Genomic DNA, 9,305 nt, shown 5'->3' with positions numbered 1-9,305 from the left:
TGCTGAACAATAGCCTGTAGCACAGGAAGGCTAGAGCCTCCCTGAAATACTGAGTTGCTTTTTTTGCTGTGATTGGTGTGTATCCAGACGGTCATTTTCTTCCTCATTGTACCCATTTTAGAGGTTTGGCTACTTTAAATCACGCTCTTGTGTCAGACACTGAGGTTCCTTTGCACCTTCCTTGTGGAAGTGGCTGCTGAAATACCTGAGATGTCTGTATCAGTACCTTGGGAGGCGACTTATTTTTGCAGTTTCCAGGATGTGGATGTAGCCCATGTATTTAGACAAAAAATTCTTAGCCGTTAGAAAAATCCAATTTTACTCTCCTCTACCACGAAATGGATTGCACAGACATTAAGCTTTTTCTCAAGTGAAACCATTTTCTGTCTCAGGGCTGATCTGCCAGCACGCGGCTGCACAGAAAGAGAGATTTTTGACCTTTCCCTTTGCATTTATACTCAATCTGTATTTCTCTGACACTTAGGGTGGAAGACCTCCACATTTCGTTAGTCCTACTGTTGCAGAGAACATTAAAGTCCAAATGGAAGCTGGCTCTTGCCCATCTTCTGTCTCATGAATACAGATGACTTTTCCCCTAGTTATCAGTTTTGAATGCCACCGGTTTTCCTTTGGCCCTGTGCAGCTAATTAGACCTCGAAACTCGCTGCACTGCGATCCTCCTCTTTGTGCTGTACCGCAGCCAAGAAGAGTGCTGTGTCACTGCTGCTGCTCGAGTCTCTTTGGGGGTGCTTTCCAACTGCAGGCACCGTACGCCCTGTACTCTTCTGTCTGCTTATGCGTCATGTTTCTGCAAAATGGTTTACTTGGTGGTTGGAATCAAACAGCCTTATCAAAACGCAACTCTTCAATAAAGCTGAAATGAAACATTTGGACCTCTTGAAAACAGAATGTTTTGCTATTTTGCCCGGGGGAGTTTAGGAAGAAGGTGAACAGCTTCTCAGTTGTTGAGTCAGCAGATGGAGAGGGTGAGAGGGGGAAGGATCTCCCTAAATGGCCAGGGCATTATTTTCTTTTAACACGGTTTTGACGGTCAGAATTGGAGACAGTGTCAGAACACCAAGCTGCAAATATGGGAAGATGATATTTCAGTCTAGATCCAAAAGCGAATTCACAGCTGTCTGTAAATTAAAACAAAGAACAGCTCAGTGACTTGGGAGCTTGCAGACATGCAGAACTACGCATCTGCCCGTGCTTCAGGCTGCTGTGGTTCCAAGCTGTGTGAGCGTGGAGCGGAGTCCCAAAGCCACGCCTTGCTGCCAGGCGGCGTGTCCTACCTTGGGGTGAACACCCGTATAACACAGCTCATGGCTTCAGGCCAGGGCTGCCTCATATACGTACACCCGTGTCCCAAATTACTCCTACCTGCCGGCAGGGCCACAGTGTTAAAGAGTGCCAAAGGATGCAGATGGGAGTGGGACACTGGAAACAGCAGTGGGAAACAGTTTGTGTCTCTAGGTCCTGGATGCATTTGGAAATCTGGTTAATGTTTCAAGCATAGGAACGACTTTTGTCCTTTTGGTTATTCGATCCTCCAAGTTGTTCAATTTTTACTTGAGATAACATCCATGAAGGACGAATTTTATTTTTGCTCATATTTTCTCCCAATTGTTTATGACGCAAGTGAGGATGACAGAATTTTTGAAAAATACTCTTATTAAAAGAATGACTGTAAAATCTCTATCTTCATCTGTAGTGGTAAAAAAATTCTATTAAGTAACATTCTTTACCCATGTTAGTTCTTTCTTCATCAAATATTTATTCACAAATTCTTTCTTACTAATGCTGGATTTCATAACTGAAACAAATCGTATTTCAGAAGTAATATTAACAGAAAATAATCTTGTAATTCTCTTCAAATATTGATGGAATTTATTAATTTTTTGTGGTAAATGTTGAACTAAAATTTACTGATTACTAGGAAAAAAAGTAGTTTTGTTTGTAATCCTCACACAGACATCATAATAACAAATTATCATACCTGCATGTAGGTGTACAAAGGAAAAATAGGTGTTTTCTCATTGCATAGGGATGATTATGTTTTGAATTATCTTACATACATCTAATCTGCCAGGGGCATCTTGGGAGCTAATCAACACCTGCAAATCTCACAAAAATTAATGGATTCAAGTTTATAAGGTGTTCCTGTTGACTTAGGCCCAGTTTGCTCTTCGATTTCACAAGCTAATCAAGCTATACCAGCGGGAACACAGTTTATACCTGCAAAGAGCACATCAGCTTAAGCTCGTTCCTCGGACAGAACAGAAACACACCTTTTTGAAAACACAGCTGCATCTATACTACCGCTCTTACTATTGTAGCTAAATTTTTAAGCTTAGTAGTGACAAAAAAAATCAAAACAAGGAGCAAAGTGACTTGCTGGGAAGTGACAGCAGGGAAGCTAGAGGAAGCTGAGACAAGTCTCGAACTCCACCATGCTGTAAATGCATGGTGATGGCAAGCGAAGGGCAATACCCGTTTGAATCTTCCACCACAGCCACACAAGTGACCAAGCGGCACCAACAGCTAAAATCTGATCAAAGCTTTTGGACAAGCACCCAGCGAGCTTCCGGAGGACTGTTCTAGGGCCAGCCCCTGCTCATCTCCCTTTCCCAGTCCCGGTAATCTTGAAGAGGAGACGATGAGCGTTGCTGGGGGAGGACTAGAAATTTCCTCCACTGTAGCGGAGACAACAATGTAAAGTGCCCCAAAGAGGTATCCAGGCTTCCTCCATGACCCCCAGAAAAAACTGCTCTGCTCTGGCACCCTGAGAGGAGCATTAGTAATCAGCTGACAGATATTACGGCATCTAGATATATTACCCTACAGATTGACACGTCCCTCTCCAATGTTCTTTCAAACCTCACTAAAACCTCTCTAGACCTTGCGACAATGACCAGGCATACCAAGCTCAGGCACGCAGAGCAGAAGGACTGGTTAGGTGTATACAAAGAGACACACCCACAAAGATGTCCAAGGAGGAAAAGACAACAAACCGCACAGCAACCTGGAAAGCTAATCACTCCTCCTGGGCTTTTTTGGGCTCTGCTGAGTTTGACCTCTTAGCGTTAGCAATTGGTTGGAAGATATAACTAGGAAGAGGGGAAATATCACTCTCCCATCTATCACATGGCAAGGAGGCTTCTTACAGCTCCCCTTCGGCACCTAAATCAGGAGATCTGCGGCAGCTACCCTCCCTTAAAGATTTGACTATTCAGAAGCATCAATGAGTTTCATGGTTGCAGTGGCTCATTGCAGGAAGTAAATTAATGAGAAAAACAGGTGATTAAAAAGCAAAAGCGAAAAAAATTTAAAAATAGCAGTCTTAGTATCTTAGACCACATATTTGCACTCCGTTCTTCTAACAAAAGACATGATGAGCTTGCGCGCGCACACACACGCTCATGCTTATTCTATGCTTTTTCGCCTCATCTGGCAGCCGCTTTCCGGTCCAGCAGACACTAACATCTAATGAGTCAAACTTCCCATTTTCAGACTAATCAGTCGGCTGCACTAATTGCAAATGCAAATATGCAAATTTATATTAATTAATTACTCTGCTAATTAGTTCTGCGGTCTTTTTGGGGTAATAAATCATTGTGCAGTGGAAGGGAAACACGTCCTGTCCCATTTCACTCCACATAAAAATTTAATGTACTCATTGAAGAAAATATATTAAAAAAACCCAATTCTGATAGCTCTGCTTCTACTGATGAGTCCCCTACAGAAAGGTATGATTGTAAGAAGGCTTTCACATCTCCAGCAAATGCCATCACTAAGGTGCCTGTTAGCAATTTAATTATCACATTATGAGCTCCAGGAAAAGCCAGTTTGCTGTGCTGCAGGCTGTGACTCTGAGCTCTGTAGTTCACACATTTTGCAGCAAGTGCTGTTTATACATACATGAAAGGTAATCTGGAGGAAAGCATTCGGTTTGCTCTACCTGAACAGGCTGCTAAAGCTCGAGCTCAAATCCCAGGAAGCTGGATCTGCTAAAACCATCATGACTACGCTGCAGTCTGCAGCCTCACTAGATCATATTCAAATGGGTTGGCAAGAAAAATTAAGAGTAGCTGCAGAAGAAACTGCTTGCAGAGCCCTTTCCCGGCCTCGGATTTTACTTTGGCTCTGATTCAATTCAACAGGGAAATTTTGGCTCCCCAGCTGGTGCCACCTCTCCCTTGCACCCCTCACCTCCCTAGCACACCCTGGGGTCACTTCACTGCCCTGCTGCTGGTGGTCTGCCCAGTCACGGGGGATCTGTGGTCTTCCTTCCTTACATCCACATCCGGAAGGGGCTGTTCCCCTCACTGACTTCATGTCCCAGCAGAGGCACACAGGGCCACGCGCTGGTGGAGGCTCAAGGTACCAAAGCCCGTCAGGGTGTGCAGGTCTGTGTGTCAGGTGGTAGGTGTTATTCTACATCTTTCTCCTTTTAGGACAGGAGAAAAACATCCCCCATAGCATAACAAACCCGTCGGCACCTGGGTGTGAAAAGGAGAGTCACTGAATACCCTCATCAGATGGAGCTACACCAACTCACAGCAGTGCTATGGTACAGTTCATCAGGGCATCCCAGCAGCCAAAGGACTTCCTAAGAGGTTTAGAAAGGCATTAAGCAACGAGCATCCTCTTATCTCACACAGGGTAAAGCTAACTAGAGATGCACCATCTCCCACAGCTCTCAGAAAGTTTCTTCATCCTCCACCTACTCTTCACTGTTGTATACCATCATTGCAACAAATGCGAAACAGACACAAAGCAGTTTCTTGAGGTTTCAGGTGTAATCAAGTGGGTTAATCTGACTCATAGAGATAGGCTGAAAACCAGATAAAGACATCATGAAAGTCAACAGAACTCTTCTTGTGTCTCTGAGATTCAGGTATCTCACATGTAAAAAGTCTTCTGATATTTAAAAAAAAAAAAAAAAAAAAAAAAAAAAAAAAAAAAAAAAAACAAAACCAGAAGAATTAGCAAATGTTTAGCTTTATGCTTTAAATTATTGGGTTTAAATTGAAACAATAAATGAGGTTTACAGGTAATTAAATTCCAAGAGCCTTTATCATGCTAGGTTTAACCAGAACTTGAGCTGTATAATTTTCTCATAGTTTAGAACCCTAGGATAGCTTCTTTCTTATTTATTTATCTTTCTTACACACACACTGGAATAAAATACTGTTGAACTGATAATCTGAGTTTCTCTAACTTAGGTTCTGGGAAACAGAAGAAACTAAAAAAACTAGAACGACAAAAATTGGCAGAGCAGATTATGGAACAGCCAAAGATAAAATTTAGTTTTAAAAAGTCACCAGCTTTGCTTGAAATACTAATATGCACTAATGACTGTGCCATTCAAAGCCATGCAAATTAAAATACTTATTTAAAAGCAAACCATGCTTGCAATCTTTCTAGGTTTGCAGAATTCTGGGATCCAAATTGTTTGTTATAGAGTCGAGTCCTCCCCAGCTGCCGTGAATTTTGATATTTAAAGAACAGCTTCTTTCGTTTTAGTTTAGTTTTCAGAGATTAACATGTAAACATTTTGGCAAAACTCCACAGGTAACTAATAATGAATAGGTACAAGATGGTAATGGGACTTTGTTCTGTTTGTCTTTAGTGTTCTTTAAAGAGTTTTAGTTAAAACGTAATTGCACTGGGATAGGAGATGTTACTTGAGCCGTGTGACAAAGTCTCTCAACCCTTCAAGGGGTTATTTTCAATTAGAAGGCTTCAACAGCACACGCATCTTTTGCAAATTGCAGGAGGCTTCCTCATGTGAACAAAATTATATATTTTTTATTGTGTTCATAAAATAGCAAAGCAAGTTTTGTCAATACTTCCAAATAATATTGTCTGGGTTTGGAATACTCACATATAGTCAGAAAAAAGTGCTGCTAATAAAAATTCCATGATGATAGTCTATGTTTATTCCCTTTCACTTACTTCTGGCTGATATTTATTCTCCTGTCAGGGCTGTGAAATTAAGACTTTTCTTAACATATAGGACAGCAAGACCCATTTGGCATCCAAGATGAAACCCAGATGAGTGTTAAGATTGACAGTGTTTTCACCCTTATAATTAGCTATTCACACAAATGGGGTTTTAGTTTGCACTTACACTTGGAACGTGGCACTTCATACAGAGAGCAGCATTCACATGTTAACATTTTCACTTTTGTTTTTTGTTGGCAAGTAAACCAGCGTACTTGCTATTGACTTCTGTTAGTATTTTGCTATATATTATTGACTATTTATTAGTGCTCTATTTAAGAGGAATTTAACGTGAGCAAAGTACAAATGAGAACGACATCGATGCCCCTTTCCTCTGCCCCGCTCTGCAGGAGGACGGCACCTCCCTAGAGTCGCTCTGTTGCTCCTAGGTGAATGCCTAGCACTGGGGCAATGCTTCCCAGCAGCTTTGGGTTTTGAAGGGTTAAAGACCCTTAAAAAGGATGGGGGAAGGACGATTGGCCCCAGTGCAACAGAATGCGCGCCACGGCGAGCTAATTTGCAGCCTTGTCCCCCGTTGTGCGCTGACTCAGTGATGTCTGGAAGAAGGGTGCAGAAGTAGGAAACCTTATGGCAGTACAGCAACCGTTGCCAGAAACTCATCAAGGATTGTGATGGGTTCTGAACAAGGTCCTGTTCTTTTGAGATCGGGGAATAAAAGGCTCAGTGATGGAAAAGGCGGCAAACGGACTGCTAAAAGGTTGCTGTTTGCTAAATTTGAGATGCGACTGATTAGCTCATACACATTAAGAGTTTTAAACAGAAAAAAACCCCTCAACCACTGAAATAAAGCATCCTAGATGGACTATGCTCAGTACGTACGTAGGCTAGAGAGCTCACTGCCACAAGAAGTGGATTTCAGAAACGTATGTTTGCAAAAAGGAATTGATATGCATATCAGAGTTACCATAATTAATTACAATACCGGTTTTGGGTCATGCTTCAGGGCTCACAGAATTCAGCAACTGTTAGAGAACGGGCTGAGACTTAACAAGGGTAATGTCTTTTTAACCTTCATGAGCACACTTTAGGGGTCTTTTTTTGGCAATGGCTATTGCCAGAAAATAAATATGTGATGAGACCGATCTTAGGTCTAAATGAACAGGAAAAATTCCTGCATTTTCAGCTGTGGACTCTACACACTTACAGGCCCTCCCTTTTATGGGAATGGATGGCTTTTGGCAGTTGATTTAGTCTCTTCCCTAATTCTTTGTAAGGTTAGAGTAAAAAGAGGATGAAAAAAAAGGTAAGGAAAATCTAGTCACTTGAACAAAAGAGGTGGCATAATACACAAGGTCTTCTGCACCGAACAAATCAACATTGTTCATCTCTTCAGAAAATATTGCATCTACAATGGACAAGAGGACAACTATCAGGCTAGATTAAAATGAAGATTACATATAAAATCACTGGTGGAAAAAAAGGAGAACAGACTAATGGTGGAGAAAAGGCACAGAGAAGCCCTAAAGGCAAACGATAGAATGAATAAGTATCGTAACTGCAAACCACCTAAGCAAAAAATAAAAATAACGATTGGGGAAATAGCAGTAAAATGGGAAAATCATTTGTCTATACCAAAGCGCCATGACCGCAGCTCTTTGCCTCCAGGCGCTCCACAGAGAAGGACGCCTTCTCACCCAAGTGATAAGATAACCGGAGAAGCAAACTGAGACTGCTGTTCATGTCTCTTAGAGGAACAGAGCGATGCCTCCCTCTCTACTCCTGCATGGATGCAGCACCACCACCACTATTTAGAGAGGGCAGCTGCCTGGGGAACCAGACTTGAGACCAGACCAGGGGGATAGAGAGACATAAAGCAACAGCAGGAGCCCACAGCTCAGACACTGTGGTTGCAGCTGCCCGGGAAGGCAGCAGCACCAACACCTGTGATGCAAATCAAGGTGTGAAGCAGGTCAGTGCTTCAGAGATGGGGACTTCCACTGGTGCAGGTTCAGAAAAGTGAAACTGAGCCACCACATATATCCCTACCGGAGAGAAAAAGATCTGTTTTATTCTCTTTTGGTTTATTTTGAAGTCCTCTGCTCAGCTTTGTTGGGGGATATTTCACTGCTGAGGCAGAGACACTGAGCCTGCTATTTGACAGGTTAAAATGGAGTTGTGTCAGCAAGGCACCTTGAGATAGGTTAACCAAAGTCAGAGTATTCTTCCAGTGAGTTATCCCAAAACGTCTGTTGCCAGCCACGATAAAATGTTGCAATATTTGGTTGATATACTCCCTTACATTATTTTCAGCTGAAAAACTGTATTTAGATTTCAGAAGCTGAACCTTTTCAGCTTTGATGTACAAAGTAGGAAACAATAGCTTATTGCCAGACACTTAGAGAAACACCTATTTCTCCAACTGCGCATTGTGGAGCGGAGGGATGATCGTTCAGAGACAGGATTGCACTGTGCCCTGGAAAATGCATTATGGCCACAGAACAAAAGCCATAAAGAAGAACTGGGGCCCACACCACAGCTCACATGATGTAATTTGTCTTCTAGGACAGGACATGTTCACATTTCACTGACTAGAGGAATACACATTTTGGGGCAGCCCAACAAACAGATTATTCCTGTCGGGATTTATCAGCCCCACAAAGGTCTGATTTTGGCTGGCTGAGTAGATAGTCAACAGACTTCGCTAATGGCAGAACATGCCTAAGAAAATTCTGATTTTTGAGAACAGCTTTATCATGAGAAAATCGTTCTGGCAAAGGATTTCCAACTAGCTCTAGTCCTGACCCTGCAAAGGCTTACAGTAGAATTTGATTTATCTTACCTCAGCCACCAGAAAAATTATTTGTCCTACACAGGTTGTCTAGCACACACATACAGAGTTAGTGGCAAGTAGTGGAAGGTGATTCATCGCACTTAGTTTAGACACCTCAGGAGAAGATGGTGCCTCCTCTTCTCGTTCTCTAAAAGCAAGCGTGGACAGTTGGCTTTCACTCAGGCAGCTGCTGTGCAGTAAGCTGGGGATATGCAAGTTCTTGCACAGCTTCACGTGTACATGCAGGGTTGTTATTCTTCACTAATCTAACGTGGTGCTGGTGGTGAGTGAAATCCACCTGGAGTTGAGCTCAGTGAACAGCTCCTACCCTCGCTGTCATTCTTAGCATCACTGTGGCTGTGTGCGTCTGCCTGGGGTCTGTAAGACCTATTTGCTATGGCAGCAAATAGGTGGCTGAGAGCAAAGGCTGCAGCAGCCTAAGATGACAAACCTCTCACTGAAAATGGGACTGTCAGATTCGGAGTAAAATTTTGATGGGATTTTA

The sequence above is a fragment of the Buceros rhinoceros genome, unplaced genomic scaffold (assembly GCF_000710305.1).
Source record: "Buceros rhinoceros silvestris isolate BGI_N320 unplaced genomic scaffold, ASM71030v1 scaffold4720, whole genome shotgun sequence".
NCBI lineage: Eukaryota > Metazoa > Chordata > Aves > Bucerotiformes > Bucerotidae > Buceros > Buceros rhinoceros.
The sequence above is the reverse complement of the archived record's forward strand: the minus strand, read 5'-3'. Positions refer to the sequence as shown.